General features: G+C 53.3%; 1 protein-coding gene across 1 annotated transcript in view; it reads left to right on the forward strand.

Annotated features, from left to right (window-relative positions):
* The window catches only part of MYT1L (myelin transcription factor 1 like), a 405,580-nt gene that overhangs the window by 118,772 nt on the left and 260,985 nt on the right, over positions 1–25,823 (forward strand). The window contains 1 exon segment of the mRNA XM_041754071.1: positions 7,228–7,338. The gene's annotated coding sequence lies outside the window, so the exon portion shown is untranslated.

Genomic DNA, 25,823 nt, shown 5'->3' on the forward strand with positions numbered 1-25,823 from the left:
CTGACCGGGCACATACGTGTACATGATGTCACCTCCTTGCCACATGTGCTCACGTCAGACAGATGACCGATTCCAACAGATCTGTACTTGAGCCTTGTCCTTCCTGAACAACCTACTCTACGTCCTCTGAAGGATCATGTGATGATCTGAATGCCTGCGTCCCCCTGAAATTCATAGGCTGAGACCTAACTCCAAGGGGATGCTGTGTGGAGGCGAGCAGGTCAGGAGGGTGGAGCCTCCACGAGTGGGACCGGTGCCCTTGTGGGAGACCCTGGAGAGCTGTTTCAGCCCTTCTCCCATATTTTTTTTAAGATTTTATTTATTTATTCATAGAGACACAGAGAGAGAGTGAGGCACAGACACAGGCAGAGGGAGAAGCAGGCTCCATGCAGGGAGCCCAACGTGGGGCTCAATACCAGGTCTCCAGGATCATACCCTGGGCTGAAGGTGGCACCAAATCACTGGGCCACTGGGGCTGCCCACCCCTTCTCCCATATGAGGGCAAGCAAGAAGTCTGTGACCCAGACCAGGCCCCTAATCCAACCCCACTAGGATCCTGATCTCAGACAACCAGCCTCCAGAACTAAGCAACAAATTTCCGTTGTTTATGAGGCACCCAGTCAGTGGTGCCCGAACAGACTGGGACAGATGGCTTATATGTTTCCAGTTGATCAGTCCCTAATAATGTGGGTACAGTGCTGGGTACCATGAGGAATCCACAGCCCAGTAAGCATCTTCCATAAACATGTTACTAAAATCCATTCCCTCAAGGAATCCCCTCTCTCCTGGCCTCTGGTGATAACAAAGACAAGCAGATACCAACCCTGCCTTCGAGACACTTACCACTTTTTATAACAGCAACAACAGCAGCAGCAGCAAAGGGAAGGGAAGTGAGATGTGCGCACCAGGGATGCTCATGGCCTGTGACCCACGAGGCTGCAGGGTGGCCCTGCTCTGATTCAGAGGGGGTGGCCCAACGGGAACTCCTGGAGAGATCTGGGAAGTCTCTGAATAGATAAATGGCAGGATTTGGTAAGAGGGTTGGGACAGCTTTGATATTTAAATAGGAGGAAAGGTAGTATGAACACAAGTGAGAAAGTAGCCTCTGTATTCTGGGGACACTGAGAAAAATGTCTTAGATGGAAGGTCCCGGGGGTGTTAGTGAGACTCAAGACTCAACAGTTATAACCAGCCTCACAGACCCAGAGGCCGGGGCAAGGCGAGGGTTTGCATTTCCAGCTCTGCCTCTTACGCGCTGACCCAGTGCCTCTGAAGCTCAGTTTTCTCACCTGTAATGGGCATAATTTACAAGTTAGTACGTGAAACTCTTTTAACTTTACATCGTGGGACGTGCGTAATGCTATAATAATAGTAACTTGTTATTATTGAATTGACTTAATATTGAGCAGAGGTGTGGCATTATAGAAGCAAGAGTCTGAAGATTCCGCTCACCGGGTGGGGAGGGGGGAACAGGGTTAGAGAAGCAGGTGGGGAAGTGGACTCAGCCAAGGGGTCATTAGGACCTGAGCCAAGGAGGATGGCAGGGGACGTCTCTGCTCCTCTGATTGGGGTTTATTTGGGCGTTGCCTCTTGGAAAGCTTTGATTTCTGTAAGAGTCACTTGTTTCATGGGGTGGGGGTGGGAGGGCAAATAAAATAAGCCTGAAAGCCCCAGTAGATGGAGGTCAGCACTTCTGGTGCCAAATCCTATAGCTGCCCATGTGCCAAATCCACAAACCTACAGGATGTGAATTTGAGAATCGCAGAACCCAAAATACCGCTCCATGGCTGAGGCTGATCTTCGCCCTTCGACGCCGCGTTTAAGGTCATCCATCCATGTGCTCGGACAACCCAGGCTTGGGATCATTCATAAGAGGAACCAAAATTAAGTCTTGGATGTCTCTAGAACATCTCTCCTGCAGTTGGGGAAGAGAGCTGAGAGCAGTCCACCTGAGACCTTGCTCTGGATCTGCTCTTACTTTGCACGAAAACTGGGCAGGTCATTGAGCTTTTCCAGATGTCAGCACCCGGCTCTAAAAGGGGAGGGTTTGGACTCAGCTGAACAGTCATTAAGTTACTTCCGGTTCTAATGTCCGCTGACTCCAAAAGCTGTTGGAGCTCGCTGGCTGCGTTGGTTGCTGGGGCTGTGTCCTCAGTGACACCTTTTCATTCTGCACCCGTGGCCGCAGGCTCAGCTGACCGGCCCAGGTAGACAGCTGCTGGCGGATGGCCCTGGGGGGCGGCTGGGGCGCAGGGGGGGCGGCTGGTGTCAGAAGCAGCCCCCTCCTCCCTGATGTAGCACTGACTGGCCTTTGTTTTAATTGCCTCCATCTTTAATTGCTTTTCTATATCATTTTGCTTAATTTGGAAGAATTTTTTTAATGAGCTTGAATGATCTAATTGGGCCTAAATGTGATTTCCTTGTAGCATTGTTTGTTGGTGTGTAAACCGTCAGCAGATCCCAGAACCAGTTACAAATACAGTGGGAAACAGTGAATGGTTTGTTCTGGGGGGAGTTCAAGTTGCGTGTAATGATTCTGTGACCTTGGAAGTATAGTTTTCTAACTTGAATTTATTAATCATTCTTTATAGTAATTGATACGTAACTTTTGAAAATAGTAATAGATACAAGAAATTATATTTTTAGGCTTTTTTTTTTTTTGGTTACATGAACGTTGCATGAGTTTGCTTTGCAATAAACTATTAAACAACTAGAAGCATGTTAGATAAAAAGTGAAAATCTTTCTTAGTCCTCAAAAATTCCACTTCTTTCCCAGGATGATCCCTGTCAGCTATGGGTACGTACCCGTTCCAAATGTTCTTCAGCACATTGATACGTGTGCACCTGTCAATGTGAAGCATAGCATCAGGTCACTGGTTGGCACAGGTGTGCACAGGTGGGGTCACTGCACATGCTGCCCTGTACCGTCCTGTTCCCACTCTGCTCTGCATCTCGCTGGCCCTGTCAACCACACAGACTGATCCTAGATCATTTATGTATCGAACGCTAACCAGACCACCACAGAGAGTTTTCTGTTTTTTTTTAATTTTTTTTAAATTTTTTATTTATTTATGATAGTCACAGAAGGGGAGAGAGGCAGAGACACAGGCAGAGGGAGAAGCAGGCTCCATGCACCGGGAGCCCGATGTGGGATTCGATCCTGGGTCTCCAGGATCGCACCCTGGGCCAAAGGCAGGCGCCAAACCGCTGCGCCACCCAGGGATCTCTTCTGTTTTTAATTATACGCAATACTGCATTGAACGGTCATACACGTGTCTGTGTACAGATGTGACTGAGCCGTGTTTGGCGGCTACTGGGAGCCGTACTTGTCAGGCTAGGGTACTCACGTCTTAGACTGTCACACACACTGCAAATTCCACAGGGCAAGGTGTTCCCGTCACTGCCGCGCAAGCCTGTGTGAGTCCTGCTCTCTGCCTGTCACCACAGCCGCAGACAGGTGTACCCGCCAATAACCTGCCCTCGGCGCCAGGGCCCCACAGCTCTCGCTAAAAGCCCACAGTGGGAAAGCAGTTGCCCTTGCAGTGTTAGTTCTGAGAACCAGTGAGGCGGTGGCTTCAGATATGGGGGTAAGCACGGGAAGGGCTGGTAATCAGGAGATGGCTGGAGACAGCCCGTGCACGCGATGTCTTGCATCTAAATTACAAACTGCATTTAGTGAAATCCTCCTGTGTCGCTTGTTCATGTGCTGGAATCAGTGGTCCTGCACCGAGAGGGTTCCATGGGGGTCATATTCCACGGGGTGCATTGCACGGAGGATCAACAGGAGATTCTAAGGTTGTGCACGAGGTAGAGCGGGACCTTCTTACTTCTCAACACTCAACACTGGCAACACTCAAAGTGTTGGAGGTTTGGGGCAAATACACAATGGTTTAGATGAAGAAGTGCGTCCGTATTTAAAAATGAAGAGGAGGAGGACTTCTTCTGATGTCCTATCATTTCATCCGGAGAGACCCTCGTCCGCGCACTGACTCTGCCGTGTGCTCTTGCCTTACCTTCCTCACCATCTTTGTCTTCTGACCGTGATCTCTTGTTTTTCTCTGAAAAGCTGAAGAGTGGACATGTTCTAAGTTGCATAGCCAGCTAGAAGCTGAGCATATTCTAAGACCAAGGATACAAGCAAGGGACTGGATTTACTAAAATATCTTGGATTTGGCACAGAGGCAAACAGTCCTCTGTCCAAGCAGGAAGGATCGATGGAGAGCCTAGGTCCAGGCAGTGTGTTCACCTCAAGGCCGCCCCTGGGTGGTGGGATCTCAGTCTGTGAACAGGTGCCGACGAGGCAGCCCCCGAGCAGGAGGGCGCCAGGCCCCCGGGCAGCCGCAGGGAGGGTCCGCCGGGCCAGGCCCACGCTCGCCTCCGGCCGCTACAGTGTGGTGCTGTCCTCATGCTCAAGTACACGGAAGACCTTTCGGGGAGAGGTTTACGCGTTCAGAGGGTATTGGGCACGAATCCAGGAGAACAAACAAAACCAGGTCGTGGGCCTTTGGATTCGTTTCTGGAGACTCACCTGAGCCTCTGCATCTGCTTACGCGAGGATCTACCTCTGACTGCCTTATGAGGCATTGTCTGGTTCCTATTGTTCAGTGTTGTAAGTCTGAGCCGCAGCACTGTCAAAACATGTCCCTCATTTTTTAACCAATCTCATATAGAACTTTTAGGGAGGAAAAAAAGGCAAGAGACATTTCCTCTGGTAGAGAATCCCGTAACAGTGACTCAGATTGCCAAAGAGACACCTGCCTGTATCAGTTACACACAGTTGAGTTAATCGGAAGGTCTCTGTGACATTAAGAAGCCTCCGGAAAGCGGTGACGCAGGGACAGGACACCCAAACCCGAGGGACTGGCCCCTGCTGGGGAGGTCGTGGGGGAGGGCAGGTGCACCTGGGCAAGAGGTCAGAGCCCTCCTGTGGTTGGGGCCTCCTGCAGCAGAAGCACTTCCGGGCAGAGGAGCATTTGTAGGGCGATTCCTGCTGCCACTTAGCTGACATTCAAAGGCGTAGACCGTGTGCCCCTCTACGAAGAAACTTAGGGAATACGCAAAACAGGAATAGCGGCTTCTTGTGCAAAAGGTTCACCGGCTGGGAATTTACATCCCGGCCAGTGCCATAGCAAGGCAGGGGGGCGCCAGGTGTCTGGGGTTTGGGGAGGTAAAGGAAATACTTTTCATTTTTATCCCAGTTCCTCTCATCGTCTGGGCAAGAACCTGAATTCAGAGAGATTCAACGACCCCCAAATCCTCACACCACTATTAGCTGAGATGGCTCTTGCTCATCCAGAAATAGTACACACGCATGACAGTCCACATGCTCACTAATATTTCATGGAAATAATGTTAAATTTTTAAAGCATTATATTATGATTTCAAAACCAATAATATCAAGCTTCTAGGTAAAATCTGGTGGGAAGAGCAGGCGTGGGTTTCAGAACATAGCGGAGGCTGGGTCGCGACGTCCACTGAGCCTGCGGTGGTCTCCATCGGGGCCCGCTGCTGAGTGCCCGCGCGCACGCCGTCGCCCTGCGAGGCCGGAGGTCTGAACGCTGAGCGCTAGTGACCAGAGCGCGGGGTGGAGGACACGGGGCACGGGCGTTGGTGCCAGACGGTCTGAAGGTGTTGCGTCTGGTGCGAGGAGGTTTGGGGACACGTGCTCAGTCCTAGTAGCAGTTAACTTTGCAAACCATACTGCACGTGAGAGAACAGTTTGTGTTGAGAATTTCCTGCATTTGCATTATGTGCACATGCGGGTGCATGCATGTGGGCATGTGTGTGAGCGTGTGTGTGTGTGTGTGTGTGTGCTGAGGATTGGCAGTCAGGAGACCATAAAACACACTGTTCTCCTCCAAGATTTTCCAGTAGAGATGGCCACGAGCTGCTATGAGTGAAAACCACAAGCCATAATTTGTATTAAAAGCTTAGAACATTCTAAAATGTTACAAAAGAACTCTGAACTAATAATTTTTTGTTAATTTTTATTTTTTAATTTTTTATTTTTTGATTCTTATTTTTCAACCTTGATTTTTTTTTTTTCTGGGTGACTTTAAAACCTTTCTGGCTCCATGTGCCTATTCTTCAAATTATTCTTTATGTGTTTGTTTTGGTAAATTCTTATTAGGGAAAGTGATAACATGCGTTATGGCTGCATTTTACAGGCTGCCCGTGCATTTCCTAGGAAATCGCGTGTTTCCTTCTTTCAAATCCCACTTGCCGAGCATGCTGAACGCCTCCTTCATTGTGAGGTAACCCGCAGGAATGAAGTACAGTATCTTTTAGAGGATTTATGGTAATGCTGCAGAATGTAGCTGATGGTAAACAGCGCGGAGCCCTCGGGGTCTCTTCATTTGCCTGACACACTTCACTGCTGCCCATTAACACTTCTCTGTTATTGCCATAGACTCGATTTAATGAGCTTCTCTGAATTTGGAGGTTTGCACCAGACACAATAGCTTTAAAACTGAGACACCTAGCTCTCTCCACTTTCTGATATTCTGTGTCCTTCTTCTTTTTTTAAATAAATAAATAAATAAATAAATAAATAAATAAATAAATAAATAAATAAATAAATTCTCTCTTTGGCAGTACAGTTTGAAACGATCTGGATAGTTTCTTTTCCAATTAGAATAGTCAATAATTCCTAATCCTGGGACGACATTGCAGAAAACCCGGATGGGGAGTTAATAAATTCAAAATTTGCATTAATGAAGATAATGTCTTTTGTTATTCTTCCCCTGAAATAAAACTGAGTTGACATCTAGGAAAACCCTCGCCATCAACAGGGCTGTGTTCTGTTAGGAGTGAAATCAACATTATTTCCAAGAAATAGTTGCACTTGTAAAATATTTCTCACGTATTAAGTTGTTTCCTAATTGCATCCGAGCGTTAAAAAGGCAATACTCTTAGAAACTGGCGGGTAAGCGGTCAATCTGAGTATGAAGTGCGCTTAGTTTTACCTCCGAACCTAGACACGTATTTAAAATGTTGACGATCTTGGGTTTCGAAGCAACTTAACTAAATGTTTAAAAGCACCTCCTGCTTGCCCGCCGTGCCCTTGCCTACGAGAGCCTCCCGGCCGCATCCTTTACACACGTCCTCGCCAGCAGTTGTGTGCTTTAGCTGGGGCTCCCTCACGTGTGCAGCCGCACAAAGGAGCGAGCGCCCGTCGGCCCCTCCTCTCCAGTTAGTGATCCCGCCCTGTTGTTGTTCTGTCCTCAGAAAATGAACCCGAGGGAGAATTGGTGAAGTCGCGTTGAACGGCCGTCTCCAACTCTGACCTACTGAGGGAGCAGATCGGATCCAAGGAGCACCCCGGGCGACCTAGTGCAGGTACCGCCGCGACCGCTCTGGGGACGTGGATGGGGGCCCTGTGCCCTGGGTCCTCTCCATTGGCTGCTCCAGATCACTACTCTCCCCAGCTTCCCGGCGTCTCCCGGCGTCTGGGGTCGGGGGTGGGGTGGGGGGCAGTTAAAAGTTTTGTGGTGCATCACCCCCCAGCAGACAATTCATGCTGAAAAGAGCCACTTGCAGTCAGATGATGCGTGTGCTGATCCCGCCACTACAGCTGTATTGAGTGGGACCGGCGGTGCCTCCTTCTGGGCACTGTGAGGCGTCCCGGGGGTTGCTGGTGGGGAGGAGGTGACACTGGGACCCTCGGATGGGAGCGCTTCATGTTGAATCATTGCCAGAAAATCCACACTTGCTGCAGAAGTCAGTGCGTTGTGAAGATGACGGATTATGGTTTGGAAAGTTGGGGGTCGGGGTCGGCGCAGAGGCAGCGATTGCTGCCCGGGCCGCACATGGCTTTTTAGGGAATCTCATAAGCCGAGGGTTGACAGGATAGTCATGGGAGGGACAACTCGCGTCTGTGAAGTCCCGGCTCCCGAATGCGTACGAGGAACTGACGTCAAAAGTTCTGGGGTTATCGTCTCCGTGCCCACACTCGGGAGTCCAACTCACACACGTTACTTTGGTGGAGAAACGTAAGAAGACTCTGGTGGGGCGGCAGTCTCCTAGGGCGCCCTATGAGGGAAGCCCCGGTCTGCCTTTTAAGGTTCGCTGTGCGATAGTAATTCGTCGTCTACCGACCACCCATCTGCCCATCTGATGACAGAAGTACTTACCCCGACGTGGAAATTGGGGCTGGTGTTGCTCCCACGTGCTGCAGCCCTGCGGGGGCTGCCGTCTTGATGGGCTTTATGACCTGGCCTAACAGGTCACAGTTGTTCCGATTGTCTTCTAAGCTCCACCCTGTTCCCCGTCCCTGAGGAACCCATAGCACCCATCAGTTTGGTTTTGGAAAGACACTGTGTCTAATCAGCGTTTCCCTGGAGTTGTTAAAAACCAATTCGCCTTGAGTGTTAAAGTCCCACTTGACTTTCAAGTCAGTTCAAGTTTCTGGGTTGTAGATGCATCCGATACAGATTATTTTGTTTTGTCGAATCCCATGGAGTTTTAGTCATAAGTTAAGGAATGTTTAATGGAATATTTTATGTGGGTCTAATTTCTAGATGTGGATTCACTGGAAACTGGCATTTCTGGCTTGGAGTTAAATGTTCACGTTTCAATGATGGTTATCAATGCGATGTCCTCCGAAGCGTTCAAATACAAATCTCACCATGAATTAGCGAAAGGAAACAAAAATGAATTCGTTTTCGAAGAGAAACGCGTGTTCACACCCAACAGACCAGGCCTTGAATATGCTTCTCAGTGGAAGGGTAGCAGCTGAGGTTGACGAGGAGGGTAGTTGAGCTCCTTCAGGGAAGATAGCGAGGCCCCGAGGTCCCGCCGCCCTAATCTCCCATTCTGACTCTCGCTCACCAGCCCATCTGCCCTCTTCTCATGTCTGTCGCCAGCACCCACGCAGGCCCTGGGGTTGCCTGGTCCCCGGGTGTCAGGGGAGTGAGGCAAGCCCCTGACGATCCCCACGGGCCACCAGACTGGTCAGGTGGCAGTAATAACACCTAGAGCACAGCCAGTACTTGTGTGATTCATCACGGAGCATGCACGTAGGGAATTTCGTTCAGTCTTCACGAAATATGAACATCTCTCGCCTGCAGAGCTTTGGTGATAACACCCATGACGTCAACACCGAATAGCTCTGCAAGGCCCAGTGATGTGTACATGCATCCTCTGCGATTCCTGGATATTTCTTATCTGTTCTCTTGTCCTTTAAAGATTCACGTTTGGTCCCGAGGGGATGATCAGTATATGTTTGCTGTGTGCGTGTCATAAATACTTTAGACCCCGAGTGAGGAAATAAAGCGGTGGATTGAAATAAGCGGTGTAGCCTTCCAAAATGGGAATGCTGATGTGTTTGAACAGTTGCTTCCAGGAACCAAGTTCACATCTTCACATGCCATCCATAAAATGAAAGTGTGTAAGTGACCATATTGTATGGATCGAGGTCACAAACGCTTTCTGTAAAGGTCCAGATAGTAAATATATTAGGTGTCGTGGGCCTGGTGGTGCCTGAAGCCTGTACAACACTCCTCCCCCTGTGGGATAGCAGCTGCGGACTGTAGGTGGACAGATGGGCGTCCCAATAAAACTTTATTGACAAAAGCATCAGCAAGTGGATTCGGTCCTCGAACAAATGGTAGTTTCCCAATTCATAGTAAATATCTAAGTTCAGATGTCCTAAATAACCACGGCCAATTTTGGAAATTAGAAAATAGAATATAACTCTTGGTCTCTTTTCAAATTGTATTACTTGCAAACTCACACAACAGCGTCTAAAGCTACTGCCTGCCGGCACGTGGCTCCCCAGACGGGCCGCCGCTGCTGTGCCAGCCAAGCAGTCAGGACGGAGCTGGCGCAGGAGCTGCAGGAAGGCCAAGGCCCGCAGGTGTTCCCTCCGTAGAAGTCAGGGAGGAACGCAAGCAGCGCGCCAGGTTTGGGGAGGAGAAAGAGCTTCTAGTACTTTCAGACCTACATCAACCATCAACCGGCCAGAAAATATCTCTAAATCATCCCGGAAACTGTAAGGATGTAAAATCAAAATAAAACCAGTTCCCGCAGGTATTGCCGCACGTGGACACACAGGGAAATTACGTGTCAAAGCCCAACAGCAGAAGCGCGATAAGCCACCAGGTGCTCAGTGATGCTGATGTTGTGTGTGTCACGCGCAGGCCCCGGCTACGGGGCCGGCCCACAGCACGCAGCTTGGTAAAATGAGATCCAGCCAGTCTGTTTTCCCAAGCACGCTGTAACCCCACAACAAAAATACAGAGAACATGGGAAGGAAAATACCGAAACGAAAGAGAATTATTTTAAATCGCAATAGATTTTGCATCAGAAGCTCAATAAAGGTATTAATCTTGAGGAAGACTTTAATGATGCCATAGATTATTTTTTAAAGGGCTATTTTATGTGTGTCTCAAACTTATCTTATTTGGGATGTTGAATTAGTGGTATAAATCACTCAGCTAAAATGCAGAACATTAACCGGTATTTTCCAGTGAAAGGATTTGCTAGAATGCGTGTTGCTCTAGAGCAGCACTGTGACCATTAATAGATTATTTCAGAATAGACCAGAACAGGAGAGAACGCGGGGTAGGAATTGGTAGAAACACAAGTCACGGACGTGGTACAGCCGGGTTGCCCTAAGTAGTTGAGAAAGGAGAGGTCTGTAGTCCCGCGTGTCGTCCATGTGGGGCAGAAATGTGGGTAAAAGATTGGAGGCGAGCAGACCGGGGAACAAGTCCTAATTCTACCACACGAACTCTGCAACTTTGGAGATGGAATCTGAGCCTCAGTCTTCCCATCAGTAAAATGGGCATAATACAGTTTCTTATTCATGGGGCCATTATCAGGGTTGAATGAGGTGTGAAGTATATAAAGCGCTCAACTTAGTCCTTGTCACAGAAGCTAGGCTAGTATGTCAAGGATCTGTGCTGCTTTTGAAATGGGCAGGGGCTACCTTTAAATTTTAGACGGAGGTGCCCGATTCCCTTCCAGATTGTGAGTCCCCTGGTTCTGGGGCCTGGGGGTCAGCACTAGAAAGGGTTGAGTTGGACCCAGGCTCCCTGATTTCTTGGGAGAAGCTCTTGGGAACGGGAGCGCAGCTGGCAGGCGGCCGATCCATGGACAGTCCAGCAACATCACCCCTGAATGTGAGGTACAGCACACTCAGGGACGTCCCCCTCCACCTGGGCATCGTGCATCCATAGTTTTTGGTGACAGCTCGGCCTTCTGAGGGCGTGGGTGTCCTGATATGGAGAAGCGTCTTGTGCCTATTCCCAGGTCTTAGGACAGCACCGCCTGTGAGCGTCGGGCTCCTGACCGTTGGTCCCCACCAGCGAATGCGTGGGTCACCGGGCTGTGTAAAGGCTTGTTAGCATGTTTGTGACACAGAGAGAGCTGATGTGGAATGGCTGCTCGTACGTGGTGTTAGGCGTGAAAAGTAGGCTATGGACCCTCTGTATTGTGTCCCGACATTTGTGTAAGAGAGGTATGAAATATATACAGACACGCATTTACATATGCACACGTGCATATGCACATGTGCACACACATAGGCACACATATTCATGTGCATGTATACATGTACACCCGTGCACACACACATGCACACAACATATGCACATATACCCACATGCGTGTGTACGTGCATGTACACACCTGCATACACACCAACATATCTATACATGACACATGCACACATACATGTGGACATGCACACACATATATGTACGTGTGCTTCTTTACACACATGCATATACACATACACATGCACGCATATATACAAATATACACATGCGCATAGGCATATACATATATACACACATTAGAATGCATAGGCATAGGCATAGACACATGCTTACACATATACACACATAGACACAGACACACATGCATGTGTACACCGACATTCATATACACACACATGCATGCATACTTTTTTTACTGGGGGGGTCAAAGCTGGCAGGAAAGCTTCCTTGTTGCCCTGGGTCATTATTTCCCACCTCCCTTCCTGGCGTGTGCCTGTAGTCCTGCTCTATTTTATTTTATTTTTATTTTTTTAAAGATTTTATTTATTCATTTATGAGAGACTCAGAGAGAGAGAGAGAGAGAGAGAGAGAGAGGCAGAGACATAGACAGAAGGAGAAGCAGGCTCCTCGCAGGGAGCCCGACGCGGGACTCGATACCCAGACCCGGGATCATAGCCTGAGCTGAAGGCAGATGCTCAACCGTTGAGCCACCCAGGTGTCCCTGTAGTCCTACTTTAAATGAAACACATTGTGCCCGCTCAGGCCCCACCTTTGGCCTTTCCCAGCGAACCCCCAGTCAGGTGGGGAGCCTCACCAGGGGCCAGTCTCCACCTTTCTTCGCCTGGCCTCACACCGCCCGCAAAGTGCCCACTCTTAAATCTGCAGACACTGGTGCACTAAGCTGAGGCCACCTGCTGTCTTGGGCACTTCTGGTGCTGTGTTTCTTACGGGGACGAGTGGAGGGAGGAGGGCTAGCTGGTATTTAAAGGAAATAGATGCCTGGGTTGTTTTTTTTTTTTTTAATAAAATGAATTGTTCAATTGCTGGCTATAAATTCAGTCACATAAACGTGTGATTTTGTGTATTTATGTAACACATTTTTGAGGCAACTACATGCCAGGCATTACAGACACAAGAAACGGAATCATGGAACTCTGCCAGCAAGTTGTTTATGTTTAACCATTTAATGGGCAGGGGTGCACATAAACCAAATAAAGAAAAATTAACTGCACGCTGTGAGAGGAGCTATGAAAGTGGTGTGTGTAAAATAATAAAATGGAAGACATCAATACACACATAACACAGGCTCCAAAGTGGGTGAATCTAGATATTCCTGGAGAAGGCGGGTAGGGTGCTGCAGGACTAAGCCCTGGGCCATGCTCAGAGCACTTTCCCACCTGTCCAAGATGCATGGATACTTTAGACTTGGCACCAGCCTCCGGAGACCCAGAGTCTGGGCCTGGGAGCAGGGAAGGGTGTGGGCTCTGTGAGTTCGGGCTAAGTGCTGCGGACGGTGGGGATTGCAGGTGAGTTTAAGGGAGGGGAGACGTGAGCTGACCTGCCCCTGGTGATGATGCATGCAGGGTGCAGGGCAGGTTCAGGAGCCAGGTAGAAGGGGACTGGTGAGAGTCCGAGGCCATGGAGGGTCTCAGCCGGGGCAGGACCGGGTGGGATGAAGGCGCAGGGGTGTGTGCAAGCCAAGGAGACAAGTGTATGTGGTGTGCCACCGCTGGGAGGTGGGACTGCACACACGTAACACGGCCCTGACAGCACGGAGAGGTCATCCACTCCGACTCCCAGAACCTCAGTGATTTCACCTGTGAAATAGGTGAACTGCCTCCCGCTTCACCGGGTCGTCGCTGATGCCGTAGAACGATGCACGTAGCACGCAGCGCCCAGGCCAGCGCACGGCTCAAGCCCTTTAAGTTATAGTTACTGCTGTTATTGTTCATAAAGAGCCAAGACACACTTGCTTCGTCATAAAGATTAAGGCAGAAGTAATCTGATTTACATCTGGGCTGTGCTTTCTGCTTTTCAAATCAAAGTGCCTTCACTCTCCATGCAGCTGTGTGGAGATGAAGAAGCGCTCCACGAACTGATGGAGGAAGATTTCAAGGATACTTTGTTAGAGAAAAAAGCAAGATGCAGAAAAGAAGCAGAAATATGAACACACATACATATATTTGCTTGTATTTGCATAAAATTCTAGACGGGTAGACCAGAAGCTAATAGAAACGTTTATGGGAGTAGTCACTAGACAGAAACAGGCAGGTCTGGGGCGCCCTCTTTTCTTTAATTTACTCGTTTGTTCCTTTTCATGTATGTTCGAAGCGTGCAAGTGGAAGGAAGGAGACACAGGAGGGGAAGGATGGAGGCGGGGGCGGCGGGGACCCGCGGCGGGAAGCAGGAGGGCGGGAGCGGCCCGGGAGGAGCAGAGCGGGGCCTCAGGGCCCCGGGGCCGTCCGCACAGACTCACCTGCTCCCCCAAGCTCCTCCCCTAAAATCCTCTCGGCCAAAATGTGTCTTACAAAATCTAAAAATCAGACTCCGTATCATTGCTTGTGCACTTACGCGGGAACACGGTTACCATTTAAAGTCTAACGTTTTAAAATTATTAAAAGAAAGTATCTTCTAAAATAGCGCTCAGCAAGTAGCCGTGGATGAGAGCAAACGGGAGGCAGAGCGGCGGCTGGGGGAGAGACTCCAGGTGACCAAGGGCCGGCGACTTGACCTCTCGGTTGCGTTTGAGACGGTGGAGGATCCACAGGGAACTGGTTACGGGTAGTCGGAGGGGATGTGAGTAGGAGCTGTATGTTTTATGACGTGACGGAAACAATGTCAACGTTCTTTTTTGTTAAGATTACACTTAGGTTATGAAGGAAAATGTGGGGTTTTTTTTCCCTAATGGATGAATGCTGAGGATTTAGGTGTGAGTGGTCCTGATGTCTGCAGCCCACTTTCAGATGGTTCAGAAAAATATGTGCGCGTGTGTGTGGTGTGTGCACATGGGTGTGCGTATGTGTGTGTGTGCGTGTGTGGTGTGTATCTGTGCACACGTGTGTCTGTGTGTATCCCTGTGTGTGGTGTGTGTATCTGCGTGTACACGTGAGGGTGTGTGTGGTGTATGGTGTGCGTGTGTGGTGTGTATCTGTGCACACATGTGTCTGTGTGTATCCCTGTGTGTGGTGTATCTGCGTGTACATGTGGGGGGTGTGTGTGGTGTATCTGTGCATCCCTGTGTGTGTGGTGTGTGAATCCATGTGTGCACATGGAATGTGTATATCTGTCTATGTGTGGTGTGTGTATGTGTGGTGTGCATGTGTGGTGTATCTGTGCACACGTGTGTCTGTGTATCCCTGTGCGTGGTGTGTATATCTGTGTTTGCACATGGTGTGTATATCCGTGTTGTACATGTGTGTGTGGTGTGCGTGTGTGGTGTTATCTGTGCACATGTGTGTCTGTGTGTGTATCCCTGTGTGTGGTGTGTGTATCTGCATGTGCATGTGTGTGCATAGTGTATCTGTGCGTGTACCTGAGTGTGCATGCCTGTGTGTGGTGTGTGTATCTGCGTGTGCACATGGGGTGTGTATGTATCCCTGTGTGCGTGTGTGTGTTATGTGTGTGGTGTACTTGTGTGGTGTATCTGTGCACACGTGTGTCTGTGTATCCCTGTGTGTGTGGTGTATATCCGTGTGTGCACATGGGGTGTACATGTGTGTGTGGTGTGCATGTGTGGTGTTATCTGTGCATATATGTGTCTGTGTGTGTATCCCTGTGTGTGGTGTGTGTATCTGCATGTGCACATGGGGTATGTGTGTGTGTGGTGTGTGCATCTGCGCGTGCACGTGGGGTGTGCATGTGTGTGCATAGTGTATCTGTGCGTGTACCTGAGTGTGCATGCCTGTGTGTGGCGTGCAGGTGTGCTGTGTATACCTCTGTGTGTGCGTGTGGGAGAGTGAGCACGCGCGTGTGGTTCCGGTCCCCCGGCCGAGGCGGCGTGTGTCACAAGGTTGGTGAAGGCACAAGGTAACCTCACTGCCCCAGAACCTTGAACGTGCATTTACGACGTTACAGACAGAGGAGCGCCTGGGGGCGCAGTCGGCTGAGCCACAGGTCGTGACCTCGGGGTCCTGGGATCGAGCCCGGGTCGGGGTCCACGCTCGGGGAGAGTCTGCTTGGGATTCCCCCTCCCCGCTCCCCCGCCCCCCGCGCTCCCGCTCCCGCTCCCGCTCTCGCTCTCTCCTAAGTAAATCCTTAAAAGCTGGTGCCACGTTCCAGGCGGGGAGTAGGGCTCAACCCCTTCCCCACGTAGCTGAGGGTCGTGCCCTGGGGTGAAGCCGCCTGCGCCCTGCTCCCCGCACCCCAGGCCATGCTCAGCCTCCGGCAGCCGCGGCGCAGGGCCCCGACCAGTACAACGTCCCCAATTTACAGGCCGAGAAGCCCGTGCACACGGGGACCTGCCGAAGCCCAGGCGCATGCCACACCGAGCCGCACAGGAGCCCTGGTTCCCAGGCGGCTGCAACCCGTCAGTCACGCGGCCCTCACCTGAGCAGCTGAGACGAACCCCATTAGAGCAGGTGCCCGGGAGGGGCCGTGCGAGGCCAGGCCAGGGGTGTGGCCGGGAGACAGGGAGCACCCCCCGCCCGGAGCAGCGCAGGCCCTGCTGGGAAGTCCGCCTCCCACCTGTCTTCACGCCCTCGGAAAGCCAAAGGGAAACTCAAGATTTGTCACCACCCTAGTGCCTGTAACTCAGTGGCACACACGAGACAGAAGGGACTGTCAGGCAGTCGGGGTTCCTGGGGGTGGGGGGCCAGGAGACAGCACCCCGAGGCTCCAGGCCAGTTATCAGGGAGAGAAGACACCCACCTCGGTGACCCTCAGCTGCCAGAGGTCAGGTGCTGGGACCCTGGCCTGGGGGGCGGGGTGGGCCCCCTGCTCTGGCTCCGTGCCCTGCAAGACCCCTCACCCAGACAGCACCCCGGAAACCAGGCACGAGATCAGAAGAGACGGGACACCCAGGGCACCAGGCACTCGTAGCCTCGGAGCTTCTTCAAAAGACCCAGATGTGTGTGTGGTGTATCTGCGTGTACATGTGGGGGGTGTGTGTGGTGTATCTGCGTGTACATGTGGGGGGTGTGTGTGGTGTATCTGCGTGTACATGTGGGGGGTGTGTGTGGTGTATCTGCGTGTACATGTGGGGGGTGTGTGTGGTGTATGGTGTGCGTGTGTGGTGTGTATCTGTGCACACGTGTGTCTGTGTATCCCTGTGTGTGGTGTATCTGTGCACACGTGTGTCTGTGTATCCCTGTGCGTGGTGTGTATATCTGTGTTTGCACATGGTGTGTATATCCGTGTTGTACATGTGTGTGTGGTGTGTGTATCTGCATGTGCATGTGTGTGCATAGTGTATCTGTGCGTGTACCTGAGTGTGCATGCCTGTGTGTGGTGTGTGTATCTGCATGTGCATGTGTGTGCATAGTGTATCTGTGCGTGTACCTGAGTGTGCATGCCTGTGTGTGGTGTGTGCACATGGGGTGTACATGTGTGTGTGGTGTGTGTATCTGCGTGTACATGTGGGGGGTGTGTGTGGTGTATCTGTGCACACGTGTGTCTGTGTGTATCCCTGTGTGTGTGGTGTATCTGTGCACACGTGTGTCTGTGTATCCCTGTGTGTGGTGTATCTGTGCACACGTGTGTCTGTGTATCCCTGTGTGTGGTGTATCTGTGCATCCCTGTGTGTGTGGTGTATCTGTGCACACGTGTGTCTGTGTATCCCTGTGTGTGTGGTGTATCTGTGCACACGTGTGTCTGTGTGTATCCCTGTGTGTGTGGTGTATCTGTGCATCCCTGTGTGTGTGGTGTATCTGCGTGTACATGTGGGGGGTGTGTGTGGTGTATCTGTGCACACGTGTGTCTGTGTATCCCTGTGTGTGTGGTGTATCTGTGCACACGTGTGTCTGTGTATCCCTGTGTGTGTGGTGTATCTGTGCACACGTGTGTCTGTGTATCCCTGTGTGTGGTGTGTGTATCTGCATGTGCATGTGTGTGCATAGTGTATCTGTGCGTGTACCTGAGTGTGCATGCCTGTGTGTGGTGTGTGTATCTGCGTGTACATGTGGGGGGTGTGTGTGGTGTATCTGTGCACACGTGTGTCTGTGTATCCCTGTGTGTGTGGTGTATCTGTGCATCCCTGTGTGTGTGGTGTATCTGTGCATCCCTGTGTGTGTGGTGTGCATGTGTGTGCATAGTGTATCTGTGCGTGTACCTGAGTGTGCATGCCTGTGTGTGGTGTGTGCACATGGGGTGTACATGTGTGTGTGGTGTGCATGTGTGGTGTATCTGTGCATCCCTGTGTGTGTGGTGTATCTGTGCACACGTGTGTCTGTGTATCCCTGTGTGTGGTGTATCTGCGTGTACATGTGGGGGGTGTGTGTGGTGTATCTGCGTGTACATGTGGGGGGTGTGTGTGGTGTATCTGTGCATCCCTGTGTGTGTGGTGTATCTGTGCACACGTGTGTCTGTGTATCCCTGTGTGTGGTGTATCTGTGCATCCCTGTGTGTGTGGTGTGTGTATCTGCGTGTACATGTGGGGGGTGTGTGTGGTGTATCTGTGCATCCCTGTGTGTGTGGTGTATCTGTGCATCCCTGTGTGTGTGGTGTATCTGTGCACACGTGTGTCTGTGTATCCCTGTGTGTGGTGTATCTGTGCACACGTGTGTCTGTGTATCCCTGTGTGTGGTGTATCTGTGCACACGTGTGTCTGTGTATCCCTGTGTGTGTGGTGTATCTGTGCACACGTGTGTCTGTGTATCCCTGTGTGTGTGGTGTATCTGTGCACACGTGTGTCTGTGTGTATCCCTGTGTGTGTGGTGTATCTGTGCATCCCTGTGTGTGTGGTGTATCTGTGCACACGTGTGTCTGTGTATCCCTGTGTGTGTGGTGTGTATCTGTGCACACGTGTGTCTGTGTGTATCCCTGTGTGTGGTGTGTGTATCTGCATGTGCATGTGTGTGCATAGTGTATCTGTGCGTGTACCTGAGTGTGCATGCCTGTGTGTGGTGTGTATCTGTGCACACGTGTGTCTGTGTATCCCTGTGTGTGTGGTGTGCATGTGTGTGCATAGTGTATCTGTGCGTGTACCTGAGTGTGCATGCCTGTGTGTGGTGTGTGTATCTGCGTGTACATGTGGGGGGTGTGTGTGGTGTATCTGTGCATCCCTGTGTGTGTGGTGTATCTGTGCACACGTGTGTCTGTGTATCCCTGTGTGTGTGGTGTATCTGTGCACACGTGTGTCTGTGTATCCCTGTGTGTGTGGTGTATCTGTGCATCCCTGTGTGTGTGGTGTATCTGTGCACACGTGTGTCTGTGTATCCCTGTGTGTGTGGTGTGCATGTGTGGTGTATCTGTGCATCCCTGTGTGTGTGGTGTATGGTGTGCGTGTGTGGTGTTATCTGTGCACATGTGTGTCTGTGTGTGTATCCCTGTGTGTGTGGTGTATCTGTGCACACGTGTGTCTGTGTGTATCCCTGTGTGTGTGGTGTATCTGTGCATCCCTGTGTGTGTGGTGTATCTGTGCACACGTGTGTCTGTGTATCCCTGTGTGTGTGGTGTATCTGTGCATCCCTGTGTGTGTGGTGTGCATGTGTGGTGTTATCTGTGCACATGTGTGTCTGTGTGTGTATCCCTGTGTGTGTGGTGTATCTGTGCACACGTGTGTCTGTGTATCCCTGTGTGTGTGGTGTATCTGTGCATCCCTGTGTGTGTGGTGTGCATGTGTGGTGTTATCTGTGCACATGTGTGTCTGTGTGTGTATCCCTGTGTGTGGTGTGTGTATCTGCATGTGCATGTGTGTGCATAGTGTATCTGTGCGTGTACCTGAGTGTGCATGCCTGTGTGTGGTGTGTGTATCTGCGTGTACATGTGGGGGGTGTGTGTGGTGTATCTGTGCACACGTGTGTCTGTGTATCCCTGTGTGTGTGGTGTATCTGTGCATCCCTGTGTGTGTGGTGTATCTGTGCATCCCTGTGTGTGTGGTGTATCTGTGCATCCCTGTGTGTGTGGTGTACTCAGAAAGGGGGGGAAGCAGAGACCGTGCGCCCACCCGAGGGGCGGATGCAGGGCCCCCGAGGGTGCTATTGGCAAGGCCGCCGTCACGTGAGGTTGCCCGGACCAACCAGGCTACCAAGCGGCTGAGCCCAGAAGCCAGGAGGAGCGCGCTGGGTGCTCACCGCATGGCCTGGTGCAGGGTGGGCAGCCCCGTCACCCTGTGGCGCTCACATCTGGAATTTGGGGCCTTCCGGGGAGCAGTGGGCCCTTGGCGGGTATGCGGCTCACGTGGGGCTGGGCGACCTGTTCCGTTGGTGGGAAACCAGACGCGGGATCCCCATCCCACCTGGAGGGAAGGTGGAGGTGGAGCCCCGCCAGCTGGAGGGCCCGGCCCGAACCCGCCACCTCCCGGGGCCGCTCGGCAAGGCCACCACCGTGAGGACCACCTGCCAACGCAGACACCTCGTCCCTTGTCCTGGCTCTTCCCACATGCGTGCCCTGCACACCGTCTGGTGTCGCCACGTGCCTGCCTGCCGGGGAGGGACCCCGAGTCATCGGGTCCAGAGGTCATGTCTCCCTCAGACACGTGCAGACGGACTCTCCCCCCGGACGTCAGTCTGTGAGCCTGGAACCCGAGAGCGTGAGTCCACCCCAGGTAGACCGTCCCGCCTCTGCAACGACACGTGGCGCCCGCCGCCCAACAGTGTCTCAGGAGCGGTTCCGGGACCACCTTCGGGAGAGTCACCCTGGGTAATGTTTCTCACGCAGATTTGTGATCGCCACTCAAGACCCTCGCCTCAGAATCTCTAGGAATGGGGCCTGGGCGTGAGATTTTTAACCAACACCCCACATAGTCTTACGCACGTTAATGAATAGCTGCCCCCGCCCCCGGAGCCTGTTCCCGAGCGGGTGAGCTCCCATCTGCCGGGCTCACGGGAGGGATACGGGCTTCCCACCTCCTGGTGGTCCTGCTCCATCACCAGGGCCCCGTGACCCTATCCACACACACGCTTCTAACCCCGTCACCTGCGCCCCGACCAATGTACTTATTCATCCTTCTCCTTTTTGAGTTTTTGAGAGATTATTTTTTGCATTTTGTGTTGGTGGCGATGGAAGCCTCACCAGGTGCACAGTGGCTGGTGGGCCCTGAGTGTTATCCCCGAGCTTTGAGGATGGCCCGGCCTCTGTCTGCTGGCCCACGCCTCCTGTGTCCCCAACACGATCGCTCCAAAGCCAATTCAAGTCAGTGGGTGACTTTACCTGGAAACACTTCAGCATGAATTTCTTAAACATAAGGCTCTTTTGTGAAAGAGCGACCCCCCTTTGGCCCTTTCAATAAGTCTGAAATGTCACCGAATATCCGCTGAGGATCTGAAGTTCCCAGATTGCCTCAGATTTACTTTCATGGTCTGGTTGTTTGAATCAGAATCCAAATAAAGTCCACAGTGCGTCTTGGCGATGTGAGACCCGGCCTGTCCCTCCTCCCTGCGGCCCCGCCTCTGGGGCCCGGTGGTGGGGACACCAGCCGCTTGTCTGGTAGAGGGTCCCGTGGCCTCGCCCCTGCCGACTTCATCCCTGCAGTGTCCCTCTGGCCCCGCGTCTCCGAGAGGTGGGTTTGTGGGGAGCCCCTGGCTACACCGCACACCTCAGCCTGGCTCCGCCTGTGCAATGCCACGTGGGGGGGGGCACCCGTGCTGTGCAGGCTCCCAGCCTCACCCTCCATTAGAAAGTCACCCGTCAACCTCATCACCTGGGGGTTGGAACCAATGCTTGGGCCGTGGCGTGTGTTGCCTTGAACCACCGTGTGGCTGGGTTGACCACATGTACTCTGTTGTGTCTTCTTCATTTATTAGGTATAGTATTCCTCAAGTCTTGACTCCTTTTGTACATGAAACTAAATCCTTCCTTGACTTTACCCCTTTCCCCGCGATGATAGCCTTCTCTTCCGGGGAGGATTATAAATTCTAAGAGGTCGAAAGACCTTTATTACGGCAAAAATCTGGTACCTCGTGAGGTTTTGCTTCTGTTTGCAAAGCTTGCGGAGTCCCTCTCATGTACACACTGATGCTGATGGCGGGGAAAATAGGAGCTAGCATCTTCGGGATGGCGGGTCCGCGCGTGCTGCATTGTGGGCACATGCGTTACCAACGAGGAATTCCGGGTTGCCTCTCACCCATGGTCACCCAGCTGGGAAGTGCAGCCCTGGCCCCAGCCCGGAGCCCGAGCCCCTGCATCTGAGCTCCTCAGCTGCACCCACTAAGCACTTCCTGCATGTTCCCGAGAGTGAGGATGGAAGGGAAAAAGGAGCACAGAGAAGAACACCCCGAAAGACATGCAAGTTATCAGCCAATGTCATACAAAGGCTGTAAGCCTACCTGTCCAGGTACAGCTTCAGGGGCTTGAAAGGTCATCCGATTGGTAACGGGGCTGGAGATTGCCGGGCTGTAACATCTGGAGGCGGCCGCTGGCTTTTCCACCCCTGTAAGAGGAGGTCTTGAGCCCCCAGCGATGGGTGGGGCAACCAGTGCCCCCTGGCTAGAGCGGGTCCCGCACTGGCATCAGGGACCAGCTGCACTGGCCTCCCGCACACGTGTGCAGGTCCGTGGGTGCCGGCCCGGGCGCCGTGCCTGCGCCAGTGGTGACCCCCGTGCTCCCAGAGCACCTGCGGTCTGCGGGGGGAAGCCAGGCAAGAATCCCCGTCCACACCTGCCGTGCAGGGACTAAAGGGAGTGTCCACACCTTCACCACCACCCAGGGCACACCTGAGCACCCCACGAGAATGCCCTTGCAGTGGGGACACGGGTCGGTCAGTGGCCAGCGGTGGAGCCGCACGGAGCCGTCACAGCCGACCATGGAGCGTGTCCAGAAGAGCATCTGCACCGGATTCTAACAGCCCACAGGTGCATTTGGTTCAGGTGGACAAACGGTCCTGACCACCACGCAGACAGCCCCGGGCGTCCCCGAGCACTTCCCTGGGCAGACATCCCGGCCTTGCCCGACATGGGGGCAGGAACTTGCCACCGTCCCAGCGCCGGCCACTCGGTAAAGCCTTCCGTCCCGGGGAAAGAGGCAGGAGCGGGCGAGCTCCCGTTTGCAGCCCAAGAAGCTGTCTCCGGTGTTAGGTCACACTGTCACCAAGGCTGGTTGTGTTTGCCGCCCGCGGCCCAGGGACACTCCCCAGTCCCAGGAGTCCGGCCCCACGGCTGCCCTCTGCCCCCCGTGCTTCCATGGAGCAGAGGCCCGGCAACCCGGTCTCTGTCACCTGCCAGGGAAGAGCAGGTGACCATGAGCCACCGCCCGCCTCCGCCTGGCCCTCCTGTCGACGGCAATGCCTTCCCGTAGGTTTTCAAGCATGTGCGTGTGCGCGGGGTGCGTGTGCACACGTGCTTGCGTGTCTGTGGTGTCTGTGTGCGTGCACAGTGTGCGGGGCATGGGGAGGAGAGGGGCCAGCGGGGCCGTGACTGAGGAAAGAGCCGGTGCGCGTGACATAAACCGCGGCGGGAGCCGGGACGGTGGCCGGCGGAGCGCAGGCTCCCGCTCTGAGCCCGCGCGTGTCCAGAGGGCAGAGGCAGGGCTCAGCGGGACGCGCCCCCGCCGGCTCCGTGAGCAGCGGCCCAGGGGCGACAGCCTGGAACACGCAGCTTGCTGGTGAGCCTCCTGCGTGCCAAGCGTGCTGGTTCACACCTCCTTGTGAATCTGCCAAACCTTCCCTTACAGATTTTTCTCCAAGAAACAACGCAGGGAATAAGAAGGTTGTTTTTTAATTCTTTTTTAATCTGACTGGCGAGAGCCAAGGCGTTTTTAAGATTCATCCTGTTGGCAACACTCCAATCCCGCTGGCCACGGGCATGGCGCTCCCCACGCCGGCTTGAGGGACAGGTGTGACGGAGGGGAGTGGTCCTTGGAGCCCAGAATTGCCTGGATGCAGCCGTCAGGGCCGCCGGCCCACCCAGGATGTGCACGGAGTCCCCACCGGGAGACCATCGGGGAGCCCACGGCGGCCGGGGCTGGGGCCCCAGGAGTGGGGTGAGGCTGCGGGGCCGCGTCCCCTTCACAGCTCCACATCAGCCTCCGTCCACAGCCCCGGATGCTCGTCCTCCAGGGAGTCTGCACTGCGGCCGCACTGTCTGCCGTCGTTGGAACGACAGGGAAACCCAGTCTGTTGGCACGAGAGGCACCGGCTGCTGCACGCAGAGTCCCAGGGACCGGCCCGGGTGACGACGATCTCAGCAGGAGCAAACCAGTTCTACGGCAGCTGATATTTTCTGAGTTCAGTGGAGGCAAAGCATCCATAGCCTCTAAGAAACACAGACAAGGGAACCAGAAGGGAGGCCGCGGCATTTCTGCTTCTGCGCAGGCCTGCGTCGCCCGAGCTTCTCGGGGGGCCTCTGACCTTGTCCGTAAGCAAAGCCATTAAGGGCGTCTGGCGACAATCGGAGCGAAATCGAAACAGTCACCTGCAAACCAGTGCAAACTGGTGTCTGAGCCCCTAAGAGGCCACAGTGACAGAGCAGTGCTGGTACCGCCCGGCGTCCAGCAGGACACCAGCGCCGTCCAGGTGCCGCCGTGCCTGGACGGGACGGCCAGAAACCCTCGGATTCCCTCCCAGATTGAAAGAAACAAAAGGCAAGAGAGAAAAAGCTGTTGTGCTTTGTTCGAGACCTTGGCAAGGTCCAGCTAGAACCCGCTTGCTTTCCTCTTCTCGGGAGACGGTCTTGCTGGCCTGAGTCACGGTCCTCCTGGAAGTACTTCCTGGGATGTCAGCCCCCCGGTGGGGCCTGCAAGGGGGACAGCTGGTGTGACGTCAGCCCCTTCCCTCGATGGCACCTGCTGGGGGTTCCCTGTGTGACCTAAGCATCCTGGCGGCACCGACTGAGGGGTACCTCCTGGGACGTCAGCCCCCTGGTGGCACCTGCTGTGGGACGTCAGCCCCTAGTAGGGCCTGCTAGGGGGACCCTTGGTATGATGTCAACACCTTCCCCCAGTGGCACCTGCTGGGGGTACCTCCTTCCTGGGACGTCAGCCCCACCTCCCTCCCGCAGCACCTGCTGGGGGTGCCCTGTATGACATCAGCCCCCCAGCAGGGCCTGCGAGGGGGACACCTGGTGTGACCTCAGCCCTTTCCCCTGGTGGCACCTGCTGGGGGTGCCCTGTGTGACGTCAGCCCCCCAGCAGGGCCTGCGAGGGGGACACCTGGTGTGACCTCAGCCCTTTCCCCTGGTGGCACCTGCTGGGGGTGCCCTGTGTGACGTCAGCCCCCCAGCAGGGCCTGCGAGGGGGACACCTGGTGTGACCTCAGCCCTTTCCCCCAGTGGCACCTGCTGACGTCAGCCCCCCACCACAGCCCTGCCACCCCGCCGCGGCGAACTGAAGGACAGGCCCTGAGCACCGCGTTCCTTTGGGGAGGCTGGAAACACCTGAATGGCCCCAATGAATTGAGTGCAATAAACTTCTAATCCACATTTAATTCTTAGATTAGGCCTGTTCTCCGACTTGCTCATGAGAGTTGAATAGGCTGTTTCACTGAAGGTATTTTACATAAAAACACATAATTCTCGGTTTATTCACGTGGGCTTAGGTAAACTCCGAGAGGACACTCGTCCTTTCCCGGCCTCCCTTCCAGGGCAGGACTCCGCTCTTGAGCAGGTGTCACGAAGGGCGGCGGGAGGTGCCGTTTTTCTGGGAACCGGGTCGGCCTTTGCGCTCTCTGGCCCTCGGAGGATCGAGGTGCGGCGGCGCCGACTCCAGGATCGTGACCGGTTTCCACTGGGCCGCTGGGCGCGGAGACGGGCATCATCCTCCTAGGGCCCCAGCGCCCACGCAGGAGCGCAGCGCGAGGCTGGCCCACCTTCAGGTTGGAGCTGAGAAGGCACGAGGTCCCTGAGATGCACGCAGGGTCCTGGTCCCTGAGCTAAAATTCAGGGATATCCTCCTGGGAGAGTTTTCCAGCCGCTTCCTCCATTTGTTTCCTTTTCATCACATTACCAGGTTTTATCATGCAGTTTAGGAATTCGCTTTGTACAGAGAAGCAACACATGCAGGGCAATAATAACATTTTAAAATGCACTTACCGACCTAGCTTTTCCGCACCAGACACCCGCCGTGTGATCTGAGGGATATTCTTATGTGACCACTTTTAAGGGTCTCAGATTAGTATCATTTCTTCTTTTTTTTTTAATGAGCACGGAAAGTCAGGCTTGGGTGGGGGCAGACAGGGAGGAAGCCATGGGTGCCTGAGACCAACACGCACTGGCGGAAGGAGGACACGATAGAGAC

Source organism: Vulpes lagopus, chromosome 5 (genome assembly GCF_018345385.1).
Source record: "Vulpes lagopus strain Blue_001 chromosome 5, ASM1834538v1, whole genome shotgun sequence".
Taxonomy (NCBI): Eukaryota; Metazoa; Chordata; class Mammalia; order Carnivora; family Canidae; genus Vulpes; species Vulpes lagopus.